The sequence below is a fragment of the Maniola hyperantus genome, chromosome 11, assembly GCF_902806685.2.
Source record: "Maniola hyperantus chromosome 11, iAphHyp1.2, whole genome shotgun sequence".
Taxonomy (NCBI): Eukaryota; Metazoa; Arthropoda; class Insecta; order Lepidoptera; family Nymphalidae; genus Maniola; species Maniola hyperantus.
The window spans coordinates 9792556-9812606 of NC_048546.1; positions in this window are offsets into that span (position 1 = coordinate 9792556).

Below are 20051 nucleotides of genomic sequence, written 5' to 3' on the forward strand. Positions count from 1 at the left end.
ATGAAAGGCGATTTTAAACTGCCGATATTTCGACTCAGTTGCATCATAGTAGGTATGTACCGTACTCGTTTTGTACAACGCAATGAGACAAGGAAGTGATCCTATAAGGGTTCCTTTTTCCTTTTTCAGGTACGGAATCCTAAAAATAATCGAATTGAGCGCCGGCATGGCGTACGAGGCGCAATAAAATGAAAATAAATAAATAAATAACACGAAAGCAAACAAGATTCAGTCACGTTTGAAAGTCAATGCAGCTAACTTCCACTGAGAGCGTCTCACTCAAGTTAACGGCCTAAATATTTGATGAAACCAAGAGGATCAAATGAAATAGCTATGGGATACATTGAGAGGGAGTCAGATATCTACTAAGTTTAACAAGGGCGCTTGTAACAGAATATATTATGACACGATCAATAGATAGATAGTATTAATCGTATCTATAGCTATCGGGATAACGTGATGTACACCAAGAGCTTGTAGTTACCTAATTTATGTTTATTTTATTCTTATGGGATTTTAGATAGATAAGTATAATTCGGTATTGGCATTGTAATATTATACAGATTAAGATACTACTTACAGTCACTAAATTTTATATTCTACCTGAAAAAGTTACATAGCGGACCTAAATCAGTTTTAAAATTATTTTTTCTGTTTTATATTTTTTAATGCGAAGGAATTTTAATAAGATAAGGCTGCCTATCCACTTGTGGCCAGACATCTTTAAAGTTTAATAAATTATTAAAGTTTAGGGGTGTCTGGCGGGGGTTCCCACGACACTAAAATGTCTGGCAATGCATGACGTGATTTCTATTTAGATTTGCTTTGCCGTAAGATTTTTTATACCTTTATTACCACCATGATCCAAACAAACGTTCCTCCCAGTGTTGGGGAAATACGCAGATAAACTTTCAGCTTTTATAAAATAAGGAAGGTCTGGCACTCGCTGGCTTTCTCTCTACTACATTAACTAGAAAACCAAAATGTAAGTAGGTATAATCAATACCCATATTATAAATGTGAAAGTGTGTTTGTTTGTTGGTTTATTGGTTTGTCCTTCAATCACGTCGCAAAGGAGCAACGTATCGACGTGATTTGAAGGGTTTTGCATGGGTATAGTTAACGACCTGGAGAGTGACATGTAGGCTACTTTTTATCCCGGGAAATCAAAGAGTTCCCACAGGATTTTTAAAAACCTAAATCCAAGCGTACGAAGTCACGGGCATCAGCTAGTAAAAAATAAATAAATAAATAAGTAGGTATATTTGATAGCAAAAATTACACGTTTATTAGCTCCTGAACTTGTGACCCTACGCACTATTATGTACTTATGTAGATAGGTATACCTATGAGACGCCACTCAATAAAGTTGTAAAAACGGAGAAAGTCACTTCAACTGAAAATGCCAACCCGTGTCATATTCAACTATAGCCCTTTGAGACTCAGTTTACTTAATATCAAAGGTTAAAAATATTTGCTATTAACTACAATTGGCCTTATTTGAAAAAGTAGACGTTTATGCATAAGTGGTGAAAAGTGATACAGGTATAGTGTGCGACAGGTCGAGATGGCAATTAGGGCACGGATAGGCTCCCACCAGACAAATCATTATTTTTATTAATCTTATTATTTATCTACTTTAAGTATGTCAAATCATGCCCCCATTTGCGTGTAGGTATCTCCCAAAATTGGACTACCATGAAAGAGGTTTGCCTCTCCCTAGTGGTTTGGTAGGAATATTCAGTACCTAACTTTGAAGATAAAATTATACCTACAACTAAAATAAAATTACACAATAAGCGCTACTTACTTTTAATATAAACTTTACATCATAAAGAGCCAACTTCAAGAGTAAATCAAGTCTAAAACAGTAAAGAGTACTCCAACTGATATTAACAGCGCTTTGTTTTAAAAAGTTCGGCCGGAAGGCAACTCTTATCAATATTCATAAAGCAAGATGTTTCTGAGACGAAGCCGGGCAATAAACAAAGAGCAAGCAACCGCTTTGAAAGAGCTCTTACTTACAGCACAACCATAAATTCCAGTTTGCAACTTGCAGTGTAACATTCGATCAATAAGTGTTTTGTATGGGCTCTATATTTGCAAGCTAATACGCCACATCAAAACTTTCAAGCTTGCTTTCCAATGTTTCCAAGCCAATATTAGTTACGTCACGAGCTTTCCGCTTCTCTATTCTAAAAACGTCTTAAACCCCAAAGCCACTTATACGAATAAGATCTTCCTTACCAAGAAATAACGATTATTATCGTTCGATGTTACAGTTGATTTAATGCGTAATGAATGGGATTTGTGAATGGTTAGTGTGATGGAGTCACGTGTCTTGTGTTACACGGGGTAAATCAGATCAGGCTGTATCGTTGGATAACGTATAAATTGTTCTAATAAATCTGTCAGAAATCAGGCGTGCTATTAAGTATACATGAGACTGGATTATGCAGTGATGTTGGATGATATGATAGATATTCAGTAAGAAATATTGTGTCTGGTTAGTAGGTAGGTACTTAGTTGTATGTGACGTTTAAAGTATTAAGAAAATGTACCAAAATTCAAATTATTGAGTGTTTAAATTATAGTAGAATGGTAGAATGAGTCAAGTTTCGGCCGGCAACGCATCGGCGGCTCCTCTGGTGCTGCAAATGTTCATGGGCGGCGGTACCTAATCACTTAACATCAGGTGACCCGCCTGCTCGTTTGCTCGCTATATCTATTAAAAAAAAAAGTTTCTTATGACTAAATAAAATGTTGTCTAGGCTTTAAAATTAGTTACTTGATGAGATAGCTTTCAATGCTTTAAGCATATTAATGAGAGTCGATTAAATTGCCCACAAGTACCTACCTGCACCTAGCTAAAAAGGTTTTCTTACAAGACTTTCTGTTGCCACGTAATGTCGTCATTGTCAACCGATAGACGTCCACTGCTGGACATTCTCTGGTCTTCTACTCTAGGTACTTCCACACGCCGCACTTGCGCCACCTGGATCTATCGGCTCCCTACGCTACCGTTTGAAGTTGTCTGTACCACCACATCTTAGGGTCTTCCAATGTTGTACTTTCCAATTCCAGCACCTTGGGGCCTACATAATGTGCTTTCAGTATTTTTAGGGTTCCGTACCTCAAAAGGAAAAACGGAACCCTTATAGGATCACTTTGTTGTCTGTCTGTTTGTCTGTCTGTCAGTCTGTCAAGAAACCTACAGGGTACTTCCCGTTGACCTAGAATCATGAAATTTGGCAGGTAGGTAAGTCTTATAGCAGACATTTGGAAAAAAAATCTCAAAACCGTGAATTGGTGGTTACATCACACAAAAAAAATTAAATTGTGGTCTCAAATTAACTAATAATAATTAGTATTTTCAATTAAGAAGTATGATAACTATACAAAAAGGGGTATCATATGAAAGCGCTTTACTTGTACATTCTAAAGCAGATTTTTATTTATTTTTAGGTATAATAGTTTTTGATTTATCCTGCAAAATGTCGATAAAATACGATTGTAGTACGGAACCCTCAGTGCGCGAGTCTGACTCGCACTTGGCTGGTTTTTTATACTACCTTACTTAGGCTTTACTAAATTCGGGTACATTAATGTAAATAAAATGTGTCAACACATTAATTGGCACAAAGGAAACCGTTTTAATGCTTTATTATTTAGTAGCCATAAAACGTGGTTCATTATTAAAAGTATAAAAAACAATTTCACTAACCAACAAGGGTGTTTTGTGAAATAATTTCTCTCTCCATAAATTCATTACACTTTTATTGCCATATACGAGCGTGACTCGAGGTAGTAAAGAAATAATAATATAACATTTATAAATCAAGAGGTTAATCTCGCCCTAAAAAAAATCATAATTTTCTTTGAGGAATTAATAAGATATCAGTCACAGCATTTTGTTATGCGGCATCATAAGACCAACGTTACAGATACGTTACATACGCGACTACGCTACGTATAAAAATCAGTCAAGTGCGAGTCGGACTCGCACACGAAAGGTTCCGTACCATCGTACAAGAAATAAAACTTTTCACGGTAACCTTTTTGAAATTTTTATTATTGGTTGTTATTGTAGCAGAGACAACACATGACAGGTGACACCTACGTACGACATAGACAAGTGACCAATTGTCAATGTCGTACGTAGGTAGCGGCATTCTCAACTGGTATCTACCTGTTATGGTTCAGGACAAACAGCCCGCTGATAGACAGATGGATAGATGGATGGATGACCTGACAGCGGAGGCTTAGTAATAGGGTCCCTTTGGCACCCTTTGGGTACGAAACCCTATAAACTCAAAACTAATGCATTTATAGATAGCTATCTCTTCTATTCTCGTGCGTTTCGTATCTTCTGTCTTCCTTATCAGCTAGAACATTTCATAACTCAAAATACGATAAGATTTTTGTGAATTTATTTATATTGAACTAGCTTATGCTCGCGACTTCGTCCGCGTGGACTACACAAATTTCAAATTCCTATTTCACCCCCCTTAGGGGTTGAATTTTCAAAAAGCCTTTCTAAGCGGATGCGTACGTCATAATAGCTATCTGCATGCCAAATTTCAGCCCGATCCGTCCAGTAGTTTGAGCTGTGCGTTGATAGATCAGTCAGTCAGTCAGTCACCTTTTCCTTTTATATATTTAGATTAACTTAGCACATACCATAATTAATTAAACCTCGTCATTACGTAGGTAAAATATTATGTAAAATAATTTTATTTCAAGAGTATCGAATAGCAATTTAACAATGCACGCTGATTGCAAATTACAATTTTTTACTAGATAATGTGCAAAAACTACAAAAACATTTTATTTTAAAGTGAATATTTTATTGTAAAGTAACAAGAACATTTTATTTTAAGGTAATAAGACGCTCTCGAAAATTACAGTTTTTAAAACGCTGTCAATGTGAAGCACCATTACAATACTGCTCAAGTCTCAAACCATTCCAAAGTACGGGTGGCCTACAATTTGATTCATCATTCCTAGAGGTGGGCTTGCGTACAAAATGACCCATAATTCCCTTGTTAAAGCCCCAAGATCCTCGGACTAACATATTAATCTAACGTCGTAAATAATAAAAACATCAAATAGGTACACGAATAGATCATACATCGGTTTAACTGGGTAGGTAATTGTCAGTTTGAGATCACGATTTATATTGTTTAATTTAGTAATAAAAAGATTATTTTGGTTAGGATGTATTCTTAAACTAATTATGTAAGCTATTTTGGGCTAAATAAATCTAACTTTTTATTCCCTTTCTTTTCTCAATGTTATGTAACTAATATCCTGCTCCGACTTGGAAAACACGTAAATAAAATATTTTCACCAAATATAGCAATAGTTATTACGACATATACCGACAAAAAAGACACCTCCGCCGCAGTCAAATCGGCCCATCACATATTTAGAAATTAACGGTCAAAATAAATAAAATCGATCGTATCTGTAATCTGTCGTTAAGTTACTTAGCAACGTTCTTACTATTTGTTAAAAAAATTATGGTATATTTTGACTAATAACAATTGTTGCTAAGTAACTTATCGACAGATTACAGACAGAGAATTGATTATTTAATAATTTCAACACACACTTTTACAAAAAAGTCACAATTTTAAAAATTGTAGTCGTATCGTATTATATCTGGTACTCCTGCCCTTCCGGGATTACAAAATTGAAGCACAAATGCAGGTAATATATCCGAAATATACACTTAACGGCAGGATATCAGACGCTTTAATTAAAATTTATGAGAGATGAGTTGTTCAATATGGCATAACCCTGTAACAGTTAGGAGTAATTTCACTCCGTAATACCGTTAATACTGTATTTAAATCCCTTTGTTTGGCGTATACCGGATATTAATAGCGATATAGGCTGTGAATTAATTGTGAGCGTTAATATAATTCTTTCCAGTGAAATAATTTTGATAAAATATAGAGCTTTTAAAGACGGTTTCGGTTGTATGTTACAGTAGAGTGGCGAGAGTTTTCATTAAAAGCTAGTTAAAATCTGCTTTGAAATTGTAGGTCTAAAAGCTGTGGCTATATATCTACTCAGGTGTCTATACTAAAATGTACTTCGTCGTTTTAAATAACGCACGAGTAGGTTTGTGTAAATTAAGTTTTCTTATGTATTTTTTTACATCTTAGCTTTTATGTTCTGCCAACTAATTTGAAGAGACACGATAAGATTAAAAGGGGACTTTCAACAATAATTATTTTGAATTATTATTAAATAAGTTTTTATAAAATATATATATTATTATTAATTATTATTAAATATATATATTAAATTATTAGACCGGGAGCCGCAGCAGAAACAGCTGAAAACGGCAAGCGGCGCAAGTATGCCTCTCTTATAGAGAGTTACATTTTTGTGCCGTTTGCCGTGGAGACCCTGGGGCCATGGAGTCTTAGTGCTAAAAATTTTTTACGAGACATTTCACCGCGATTAATAGCCTCAACTGGTGACAGAAGGGCTGGCTCATTTTTTGCGCAGCGGATCAGCCTGGCTGTCCAGCGCGGAAATGCAGCCAGTATTCTTGGCACCATTCCACGCGGTCATGATTTATATAGTAATTAGATAAGGCTAGCCTTAAGTTTTATTGTATTAAAAAAAAAATTAAAAAAAAAAAAAAAAAAAAAAAAAAAAAAATATTTTGTAATGTCATATGCAGAACAAAAAGATTATGAACCAATTTTGGTTTATAATGTAATCCACATTATAAACCAAAATTGATTCATAATATCTTCCAAATCTCTTCCTTAATTTCTTAGCCACTACAATAGCATATTAGGTATTAGGTACCTGTAATTCCGGATGACTCTGATAAGAAACAAAAGAAATATTGATAAAATGTTCGACAGCGTCCATTGTCTAAAGTGGTCTGAAGAAAAATATCTCGTAATGATCACTAACGTTTTACTCGTCTGTATGATTTTCTCTCAAAATCAATTCTCTCATCACGAGACCCGTAGATAAGTGAACCAGGACAAATAGAGCGAGATGTCTAAAATAACATACGTCGGACCACTTATATCGGATTTCCCATTGTTCTTCTTCCATTCCAATAATGTTTGCGAAAGTAAAAAGGAAAAAATTGCTCCGCGCTTGTGCCGGGAATAATATTTTTGTTATTATTCTTTTGTAGGAAAAATCGTATAATATTAGTTACAGTTAGGGTCTTTAGAAGCCGTTTTGATGGTTAAATTCTTTTTTTTAATATAATATACATCATTCGTTAAATTATAAGTATTTTTACGAGTATATTCGAGAGTTATTGGAAGAGAAATAATATTGATACAACGAGGTTAGTCTATAGATATATTATATATAATTTTAGTCGAGACTATCTATTCTGTTTTTTTGTCAAATCTTTCATTTAGATATAGGTAGGTAGTTATTATATTATATCGTTCGACAAGAGTTTGTTACTAAAACGGAAAAGTTACATTGGATTTTATAATTTAAAATAGTCTTGGTTGGGTTAATTTAAGTTAAAATATACCTAATTGATTTTATGACTTTAATAACTACAAAATATTATATCAAGTTGTATTTTTTTAGTTACTTAAATCTAATGTTTAAAATTTTAAACTTTGTAGTTTTGGGAATAAAATGGGGGGAATGCTGAATTTTCATGTATTCTTTAAAATCTTTCTATTTATTTTGAAACTAGCTTATGCTCGCGACTTCGTCCGCGTGGACTACACAAATTTCAATCCCCTGTATCACCTCATTAAAGGTTGAATTTTCAGAAATCCTTTCTTAGCGGATGCCTACGTCATAATAGCTATCTGCATGTCAAATTTCAGCCCGATCCGTCCAGTAGTTTGAGCTGTGCGTTGATAGATCAGTCAGTCAGTCAGTCAGTCACCTTTTCCTTTTATATATATAGATTATAAAAATATTATATTTGACGCCGGGCTACGTTACACGTCCGTGTTTGGTTGGTGTGTTTCAACCTAATCAGTCCAGTAAATTCGGAGCAAATTGGCTGTAACAGACAAACACACAAGTGATTTTTTTTCATAAGGGTTCAGGTTTTTTTATGCGGACGTACGGTACCCTTAAAGCTACATGATCCATTTAAGAAATTCTAACAGTAACAAAAAGAGAACGTGTTAAAACAAACAAAAAATTCAACAAGATGCAAGATGTACTACCAAGTGTGTTTCGTCAAAAAAGATGACAAGTTATACTTACTTATTTGTTGACCTTCGTCATATTACTGCTAGCGGCTTTGGTCTTTTGATTTTAAATAATGTCACTTGACAAAGTTTAAATAAATCTTACCATCTTCAATAAGTTAAGTTTTGTTAGGCGTCCATTAGACGTTCCGTTTTGCCATAGTCACTGCTATGACTACCGTTTAACCTGCTGCAATCTTTGTAAATCTTTGGAATATCAGCGAGGAGTCAAAACGGCGCGTTCTTTTAGTCTCCTTCGTGTTTTGTTTAACATTATACCAATTTCAACCGTATGGCAAAGTGAATAAAGCAACATTTAAGTTGTCGTCAAAAAAGACACTACGTACCTTGGCTCCACTGTACTCAGTACGTGTGCGTTGCGTTGCCCTTTTGTACATAGGTATACGAAAGTAGTTTACGAAAATCGAATGTACTTAGGATTGGGTACTTACTTAATACGAAAACCATTTAAACAAATTCCTAGATAAAACTTTTAAACGTTTATCTAGTAAATGTTAAGTAGTCTGTTATCAGAATACCTACCTACTTAAAACAACGCACCAAACAGTGAATCGTTCCCTTTTAGATATTTAATGAAATTACTCATTACGGAAAGTGCCAGTCTACGCTCATTACCAGATAAAAGAAACTTTCTGTAAGTTATTCTCTTACAGGACTGTGTTAATGAGGCTTATATTACTACTATCTGATGCCCGCGACTTCATCTGCGGAGTTTTAAAAATCTCGTGGCAACTCTTTGGTTTTCCGAGATAAAAAGTAGCCCATATGTTACTCTCCAGGTCTAATATACCTACCCATGCAAAAAATCACGTCAAACCGTTGCTCCGCTGTGACATGATTGAAGGACAAACCAACAAGCAAGCACACTATCGCATTTATAATGTTTAGAAAACACACTTTCGCATAATATGGATAGTGATTTTTTTGTTTGTCATGTTATTTACACTGAAAACGGCCTAATAAAACCCATTGGCCTATGTTGAAAAAATAGTTAAACATTAATTGATTTACAATGAACAAAACAGGGTGAAACTGTATGGTGGCGCTAGCAGCATGCAAAATGCATCGCCTGCCCTCCCACTGCCAAACATGCCGGAAAAAGCAGCCACCAGGCAAGCAATACACACCACCACCACGCAGCACCACACAAATCCCAAAACACACTCGACGCACATTTCGCCCCGACACCGGAGCATCCTCAGGAGATGTAGATCTTACAATCCATAATTATTGTGACAAATGCACCGTCTTAAATACTTTACCCCCAACTGGCCTCCCCACTAATTGATTTGAGTAATTAATTAATTGATTTTGAGTAAGTAAACGTTTTAGACGCCTATTTCTATCAATAACTGACTGACTGCAATAAGTAAATTTTCTTATAAATCCTGCTACAATGAATAATGACTTAGCAACCCTACTGACCTATCTAGGAAAGAGGTGAGTCACAGCTCAGTGAAATGTGTTGGTTTAGATTAGGACATTGTTTATTGTGATGTATAGAGTCATTACTCTATCAGCCGGTATACCTACTAACAATTCTCTTGAAATGGTCACTGATTAGATACTGATACCAGTGTAGGTACAGTTTTGTCTACCTACTGCTCAGTGGAGATACATTGTGAAATGTAGACTTTACTGTTCACTGCCCAGTAATAAGTAATGGTTTTGTCGGATTAATCAAGTCAGATCAACTTTGTTTTAATTTATAGCTTACAAATCGTTCATATTCATGATCTAGAGTAGGGTATAAGTCCCGCAAATTGCTATTGCGCTGGAACTATGTCTCATTAACATCGAAATGACGTCATTTTGACGTATATTTAAGTAAAAATATGTCGCGTGCTGACGTCACTAAAATGGCGGCCACCCGCATTAGCAATTTGCGGGTATGTGAATCACAAGAATTGATTTGCGTTCTTATGTTTTGTATTTCCATACTTATGTAAAAGCTTATCTATCCGTCGGTCTTATTAGTGGGGAAGTTCCGGGTTCGATTCCTGGCAGGGATTTGGAATTTTATACTGATTTTTGACGGATCGGACTGAAATTTGGCATGCAGATAGCTATTATGACATAGGCATCCGCTAAGAAAGGATTTATTAAAATTCAACTTGTAAGGGGGTAAAATAGGGGTTTGCGTGTAGTCCACGCGGACAAAGTCGCGGGCATAAGCTAGTTCTTACAAAATTTAAACTTATTTTAGTTTTTGCGGTTTTAACGGTATTTATTTTTCACAAAATCCCACTTGTAACTTTAGACGCAGACTGTAAGCCGATGCTAAATCTGTAACTGTAAGTTGTAACTCTTCCAGACAAACAGAAATATTTTCATACTTTGCTACATTTATCTTTTTCAGGATCGACTTTTGCTTGTACAATAAATATTTCCCTTCATTTAATACTGCTAATAAATCCCAACGAGATTTCTGTATCATAAAGATAACTTTCGGTTTTATTACTCACTTCCCGTCAAAAGTTGACGATTGGCTCGGACTGAGCGCTTGATATATCGATGAGATTACAGGCTACCGATACTAAGGCTTTCGACAAACTTACGACTTTGCTTTACTAATAGGAAGATAAACAAATTACGAATCGAAGGCGGAAAACGCTTAGAAAATGGAAAAGTATCTGTCCTTAACTATTAATCATTAATTTTTAATTAGCTACTACCTATGATTAGGTACATCCGCGTGGGTTTAGTTTTTTGAAAATCCCATTGTAAACTCTTTGATTTACCGTCATAAAAGTATAGTACGCGACAGGTTGAGATGGCAAGTGGGGTGGGGACGTCCCAGACTACCCACACACACTATACTACATAGACCCACATAGACTATTATTGTCACGTACTATAGTCTATGTCACTTTTCAGGTCTTTAACTATACCCATGCAAAAAATCACGTCGTTTCGTTGCTCTGTTGCGACGTAATTGAAGACAAACTAGCAAACAAACACACTATCGCTCTTGGTAGTGATTATTTATGATGCTGAATATTACTCACTAGCTACAATCGTTACAAAATTAAGAATTTTCTCAATAAAATAAAGAAGAAAGAATGGTTACATTTAGAATGTCTCGTCTTATAATATTGATTTGTCTCACGAAAGTCGCACCACTGTATCCGCCTTTAATCACACCGCGAGTGATGTTTATTCAGTTGCAGACCATCGCTAAAGAGCACCTCGATTACTGGAAATTAAGAGGACGCCGTCATGCGCCGAGGATGCTACAATAACAATGAGCCCAAAATACCACAGACATAAGTGACAGGAACGAAAATAATACCGAAGTGCCGCGCTCGTGAGAGAATTTGTTAACGCTCAGTACATCCCTTGTTTTTTAAGAGCACATGTGATAATCATGCACTGATTTATTATTAGATGTTATTGTGCTTTCAGAAAGTAGATATACCTAAATAAAATTTTTCCATAATGTGTGATTTAATTGGAAGAAACGGGTCAGAACACGCATGAGGTAGAGGTCCGTAGCCATGCTACTTACTTAGTTGCTGAAAAATTTGCAGTCGTTATTTCCTAATCGGTTTTTCTAAAAAAAAGCCGACCTATAATACGGATTCGGACTCGCGAACCCTCGGTGCGCGAGTCTGACTCGCACTTGGCCGTTTTTTTATATTTTGTGAATATTATTTTAGCGAGTAGCGACACGATTGCCATATCATACAAATACGTAGGTACCAACCTATGCTAATTTATTTTCCGCTTAATTTTGCAATGAAGTAAAAATTATAGCACTCCATTATTTAAAACGGACATAAAGAATAATGTTCAATTTATTCCTGAAAATATAGCAATTTCTTAAGTAGTAAATGAAGGAATTTATATGATAATAATTCGGTGACCAGGGAGCCGGAGCAAAGGTCAGCCATTTGGACCCAGGCAACATCTTCTCATTAAAGTAAAAATTGCTAATGACTTTATCTCCATATTTTAGCATAAAAACGTCAGCGCTTTGATAAAATTTGCCTTAAAGAAAAATAAAAGTGATATTACAAGACATCTGCATATCTTTTGACGCCTTCTCCCTAGAATTCGTCACGTGGATAGACGCTAAATGTGTTGTTTAATGGATTTTTGTTTTTGATGGCTTTATTGCTAAACCAAGTTTGGGAAGTTCACTTTAGTGTTATTGCTTTGTTTGTATCGTTGACACCCTTCTGATACGATTTTATAGTTTGTTTGTAATGTAGCTACAAATATCAATCACTTTTTATTAATACATGTTATGCGGCATGAACCTACTCACTATTATCCGCTACCTACCTTAGACTGAGGACATTTTATATATTTCAATAGCTTATGCTCGCGACTTCGTCCACGTGGACTACATAAATTTCGAACCTTCAAAATCCTTTCTAAGTGGATACCTTATCTTTACAAAGAACACACCCTCCAAATTTCATGTCTCTAGGACCAGCGGTTTAGGCTGTGCGTTGCTATATATAAGTCAGTCAGTCCGAACTTTGAAATTTTTACATATAGATGACTGAGATCTATAGAGCACACTTTGACTTTGCTCAGATATAAGTCAGAGCAAGTCAGAGTTTAATCGAGATGAGTAGAGATATAAATCATCTTCATCTATATAGTCGTAGTCCTCATTGCTTAGGGTCATAGCCCCTTTCTATTAATCCTATACTTAATGGTAGAAGTTCTCTTGGAATATTAATGCGGTAGGTTCCCAGATCCTTCCGCATATAAATCTATCTCGTTTTTACCTTATCTTATGTCTGAGCAAAGTCAAAGTTTGCTTTATAGATCTCACTATTACGAAGTTAGTGGAATTAATCAGCAGTAGGTGGCAACAACGATAAAGAAGCTTAAAATAATTTTATAACGTTTTCTTATGTAGGTTCTCTTGAATTTTACATAATTTCACGCTTACATTGTTCGACAAAACATAACATTATTATATTCTTAAACAGTAAACAGATTTAATAAACACACGGAAGCAATTCATTCATTAACTTGTAGATACTGTATTATTAACCCCGAGCTGTTTACATTATGGGCTGAGAGCCCGTCGGAAATCATGACGTGTTTAATTTCATAATAGAACAGCTGTTTTACCTCAAAAATTTACTTCGCCTGTTCTTCAACTTCGCGACTCTTTTAGATATGTGGGTTACTCTGGTTCTCCTACGGATCTCCTTATTGCTCAATTGATCACGTAGAGAAACTCCAAGCATAGTTCTCTCCATCGCCCACTGACTTGAGTGACTCTGAGCTTTTTTAATAAGTCAGGAAGTCGCAGGGAGCTGTAGGATTCGGCGGCGCAAGATCTTGGAGTGTGGAAGTCCCCGCAATAGGCCTATGTCCAGCAGTGGACATCTATCGGTTGATAATGATGATGATGATGATGTTTTTCCACTTCGTTTCACTTTTTGTAAGTTAGGTCCCCATCCCAAAAGTTTGTTGTGATTCTTCGCTTCAAAGTTCACAAAAAGAAAATCATAACTTGTTCAGCCCGCAATCGGACAGTTGGATCTAGATTAGACAAACCTTGCAAAATTTTAGTTAATATCAAGCACTTCCTATTTAATTCCTACGGACTCTCGAGCTGTTTCAGATTCGTCCTCGGGCATAATAAAGTTCGCCGCTCAATGATTATGGGCCCTTTGAAAATAAACTCTGAACTCGGCTCCGCTCTTTTATTTTTGTTTAGTTTACTTTCCTTCCCCGGGCTATGAATATCATCGTTATTCTTTGCAAGTTCTCTGTAAGTTCTTTTAGTTACTTTTCTATTGATACTTTTGTGTTTTAAGATATTTTTTTTTCGATTTCTTCATTTTTCTCTGATTTATTGTTTTAAGACCTGTGCATCAACTATCTTTGGATCCTTATAAAATTAGAGTGAAAATAAGTTAGAAAGCTTTTTGTTTTAATATTTTTATATTTTTTGTATGAGATTTTTTTTGTTACTAAAGGAAAGCAAGACCTTTTAGGACCTTACTGTAATGAAAAGCCTTATGTCTATACAACTCTTTGTATAGCTAACTAGTACCTAAGTACCGTGGAAATTTAGAAAACCCAACCTATTCCTTGTCTACATTATAAAGCAAGTTAGGTACTTATGCTTCAGCTTTCTAGGTCCAAGGGTTTAGGCTGGGTATTGATGAGTCAGTCAGAGAATAAGTCTGAGCTAACAAAATATTTTGGCATTCGAAGATAATCTCGAGAATGGATTCAGGGAGTTTTCAGATAATTATAAGTAGGTATTCGTTGCATTAAACTCAAACTCAAATCATTTAGTTTGAATATGGTAAGAGAAAAGACTGGCGTGGAATCGTATCCCGCGTTCCTATTAAGCCAACATAATAACCCTGTAGATAAACGTCCAATAGAAGGAAATAAGACGGTCCTAGAGCTCTGCCGACATACCAAATAGAGAGCCTACTTTTAATATAAGCAACAAAACTTATTTTATCATGGTACTTGAGATTAAAATAAATAACCCTTTGAAAGTCAATTAAAATAAAGCGCCGTGCTTCTAAATAACTGATGTCACAAAAATGTGCTTCCGGAGGTTCCCGGTATAAAATTATATTCCTCGTACATTCATCATTCCCTTGCATTGTATTTCGGTAGCGTGTCAGGCTATAAATATTAACTTTCCTGTTTGTTTCCACCTCTTAGACCTCGTAAAGTTAATATCTTATATTAATATTTATTAATATGTGAATGTCTCGACGTGCGATGTTGGAATAGGTGAAGAGGTGGTGATCAATTTAAATGAACTATGCTTATTAAATTTGTCTAAACGTTTCGTATGGCAGATACACGTCGATCCTAAACGCAACAATGGCCGATAAACTACGTGTGTATAAGATGATTTTTATTTATTTCCGTAGACATCCGCTAAGAAAGGATTTTTGAAATTTTTATTCTTAAGGGGGTAAAATAGGTCTGAAATTTGTAGTCCACGTGGACAAAGTCGCGGGCATAAGCTAGTACAAACTAAATAGGAATTAACCCACGAATTTTGTCTTATAACGCGACAAAATTGTGTAAAGACAGCGGAAAATGTGTCGTAAAAATCTGCGTTATATTTCTGATGACAATTTTATTTTTCCAGTTCATTTAGTTTATAATTGGTAAGTGGAGCATTTAAAATACCCTACATTCTAGTACGAGTAAATCCTAGAGCTATTTTTTACAAATTGAGCTTGCTAATACGACATAAGTCCTGCGATCGCCGGCTCTTTGTCCATAAAGTCGTGCATAATAAAATGTTAAGTTAACTTTATGATGCAATAAATAGACATTAAGTCCCTATTACTAAATTTTTATTTTATTAAACTTCTCATCCATTTACAATAGGATGACGAAGATAGCAATATTGTGTAGGAATATTTCATTATCGTAATCTTATCGTGATTCTAGTTAAAAGGTGTCACGATAAAAGTAATAATATTGAATAACAAAATACGTTAATGGCCATCAACTTACATAGGAAATAATAATAATTTGTTTGCATAGTAACTATAGTACGCGACAGCTTTAGATGACAATTGGGATGGGGACACCACGCACACCCGCACGTTACCCGTGCTCTCCCGCACCGGGTTAGCGCGGGGGCTGTGCGGGTGTGATTTTTTGCATTTTTTGCATTACCTATAGATCAAGACCTGGAGAGTGACATAAACTACTTTTTATCCCGGGAAATCAAAGAGTTCCCACGGGATTTTTAAAAACCTAAATCCACGCGTATGAAGTCGCGGGCATCGGCTAGTTGGTCAATATAATATAAAAAAGCATCCTCAGGTCAGATGAATAATTAGAATATTTTTAGTGACTCAAAAGATAGATCACTTGAAATTAGTGAAACCAGACTCAATATTCGCTAAGCCACCGATTTTGTAACGGGCACGTATTTATTATATTTGTTAGTTGTTCATTAAACTGCTCTCATTAAAAACTCCTGGAAACTGAATCCAGGGAGGGAAAGATTAAAGCATCACAAACATGAAAGATCGAGACCTCGGAATTAGATTTTCACGAATCAAAAACGAATTTGTAATATGATAGAGCGCCGTTATTCTCAGAGTTTTGAAATTGCTCTACGATAACAGATTGACTTCTTGCCGACCGACTTTAGTCTTTATTGCTTCGTGATAAGGTTCGTTAAAACGGGAACTAGTTTTTTGGCCGTCCACCCAGCCGGAAGATTGCTCCTTCGATATGATTAAAAGGGTGAGGACTGTTTTATGTGGCAATTAAGGATTTCTGTTCCTTTGAGTTCCCGTTTCCATGATGAAGCGAGGAAATTGTGGTGTATGATTACTTATTTAGTGAATGCCGGATGGATTAGTCAATTGTGGATTATAAATAAATTAACAGCTTTTATTTATTTAACAGTTTTTTTACCTATATTTTATTAAATTTGTATAACGCGAACTCGCCATCCTCACATAAACTTCAACAGTTTCTAGAGGATGGCGAACTGTTTATTTTAAAATGTATTATTGAAATTTACGTGATCAATAATAATAATAATAAAAAAATAGGTATTGTTCTCATATAATCATTTTCATATTATTTACTGAAAAGACTGGTTGTACAATTATGTCAGAATAAGTTGATTTTTTGAAACGTTTCCAAAAAATGTTTGTCTAAAATAAAAAAACACAAAACAAACAAACATTTTTTATTTCCATGTATTTTTTTTGTAAAACAACGACTACATTTTGTCGATGAAACAGTTCGTAGTCACGAAAAAAAGCTACGACTTTGAAAATTTTTGGTTGAAAAATTCAATTTCAGATTAAGATTCCCCATAACACCAAAAACGCATATACCTACTACAAATAAGTGCTATAAGTAATTATATTTTTAAACTTTAGCTTAGGCCCAGTTGCATAACAGGCGGTTAAGGTTAGTTACTGGTCAACTCTTAAAGGTTCGTACGCACCTGAGCGGCGCGGCGCGGCGCTTCAGTCCGACTGCAGAACGCTTCACCTCAGGCCGCTCGACGGTGCCTACCGCACTACAACTTCAGTACGCGGCAGCTCGCGTCACTTGCGCGTCACTTTTACACCCGTTCGCGTACGAGCAACAACGTCGCAAGATGAGCGACAGTGAAGAGGATTTGATTATTATTTCTTTGTTGTGCAGAAGAAGAACGAATTATCGAAGAGAAAAAACCGGCCAAGTGCGAGTCAGGCTCGCGCAATGAGGGTTCCGTACTACAGTCGTATGATTTCGATAATTCAAAAACTATGATGCATAAAAATAAATAAAAATCTGTTTTAGAATGTACAGGTGAAGACCTTTCATATGATACCCCACTTGGTATAGTCACTCACTTCGAAAGTTGAAAATACTAATTATTAGTTCATGACCACAATTTAATTTTTTTTGTGTGATCTAACCCTAAATTCACGGTTTTCAGATTTTTCCCCAAATGTCAGCTATAAGATCTACCTACCTGCCAAATTTCATGATTCTAGGTCAACGGGAAGTACCCTGTAGGTTTCTTGACAGACAGACGGACAGACAGACAGACAGACAGACAGACAGACAGACAGACAGACAGACAACAAAGTGATCCTATAAGAGTTCCGTTTTTCCTTTTGAGGTACGGAACCCTAAAAAAGAAGAAGAAATGGATTGCTGACATACCAAAGTCACGCTATCAAGAAGGATATCACATTTTGTTTCCTCGCCTTCTTAATGACTCTGTACCATTTCACATTTACTTCAGAATGTCGAAGACAAAATTCTATATGCTATTGCCTAATAGTTTTTGTGGAAATTACATTAGAAACAATAGGTATACCACACAGGTCGGTAATATAATCCTACAAGAAACCTATGTCCAGCAGTGGACATATCTATCGGTTGATGATGATGAAGATGATGATAGTTTTTATGGAAATTATAAAAAAATATTTATGCATATCCATACTTATATTATTATCAACGCAAAAGTGTATTTGTCTGTCTATCTACTAGCTTTTCACGGCTCAACAGCTTAACCGAATTTGATGAAATTTGGTACAAAGTTGAATTACATCCCGGGGAAGGACAGGCTACTTTTTGTCCTGGAAAATGAAAGAATTTCCACAGGATTGTTAAAGGCCCATTTATATGAAGTTTGGACCAGAGGTAGCTTGCATTCCGGGAATTGACAGAGGTAGGCAACTTTTTATCCCGGAAAATCAAAGAGTTCACACGGGATTAAAAATCTTAAAAAAAATGCAACTAGATGATGCCTGCGACTTCGTCCGCGTGGATTTAGATTTTTCTATAGGTGAGCACATTTCCGGGAATTACCTACTAGTACCTATATACCTGAGATAGATTATACCCTGTAGGATAAAAGTAGCCTATGTGTACCTACACATAGGCTAGTTTTATCCCGAAAATCAAAAAGTTTCCACGGGATTTTTAAAAAACCTACATCTACGCGAACGAAGTTGCGGGCATCAGCTAGTCCCTTATGTGGGCAACACAGAAAACCTGGCATCTGTCACCCGTCAGTGGAGGTGTGACAGCGCGCGGGAGTAAAAAGAGGGACGATATAAAAGTAATTAAGGGAGATATAAGTACTAGGTGATTAATTAAGCTAGATATAAACTAAGTGGATGTGACAAGTGTACCTGAATATAAGACTGTGGACATTGGAACTGCGTTTGATTCATATTAGGGTCATCCCAAGACTAATAAACCCGGATTGGAGGTTAAGTTGTTTATATCAGAAGATTGGATGTGATTCATGCCCAAAAATGCGGGTCTATCCTGGAAGATGTTAAAAGTGCCTGTACAAGACGCATAGCAACATATTTATTAGGTACTTATATCGGAAATTATATGAAGAAACCTACCTGAACGAATAACAAAGTGAATATGAAAAACATACAAACTGCAATGGTGCTACACTATTACTTTGGGAGTACTTGAGTAGACCTGTGTCGAGTTGGAGGACTTGTCTCCAACGCAACTACTCGAGATTGGTTTGAGGAAAGCACCTTATACTGTCTGGAACAAGCAGAAGTACGTAGGTCGATGGGTCCAATGCATCCATAGGTTGTATTGAAAGCGGTGAATCTGTGTACTTACCTTCTTACAGTGGATGTTCATTAAAGCATGGGTGAATATTAAGAGTGCCTAATGTAAGATTACTGCATCAAAATACCTAAGTAGGTATTTGATAAGTCACAATATTACCAATTGATACTTTTAGAACAGAGTAAGTGAAGGCTATAATTATTAATAGTAAGTAGATATCAGCATTATGACTTATTTGAGAGTTCAAAGTAAGGGATTATAGTTTTATTCTGACCGCTTTAATGGATTATTATGTAGGAACATACCTAGCCCAAGATTTGATCTATGAAGTTATAAGTAGTATTAGTATTAATTTCAAGACTGGATGCAACGCACCGTAGTACTAACACCTTGTATTTTAAAATCGAAATAAGGTAATAAGTGATATCAAATACTTTAAACCAAATAGGCACCTACCTATATTAAAGTAGAATCAAGAAAACAATTAGATTATTATGTAGGTAAGTACTTGATACATGAGCTAATGTAGAAATAAAAAAGTAGAGTTTATTTGCTAGAATGTGGTACAATTTGGTCGTAAATCTGTTTTGATCTAACACATTCAACCAATAACTGAGTGTGCAAATTATTACCTATAGTACATTATCATAGCATAATAAAATGTGAAAATTTAGAATGAATAATATCTACTTAACTCATTTATATATAACTTTATCTATCTAGGAAGTAATGTTGACAATATAATTTTATTCAAGTCTTAATTTAAATCATTCAACAATCATT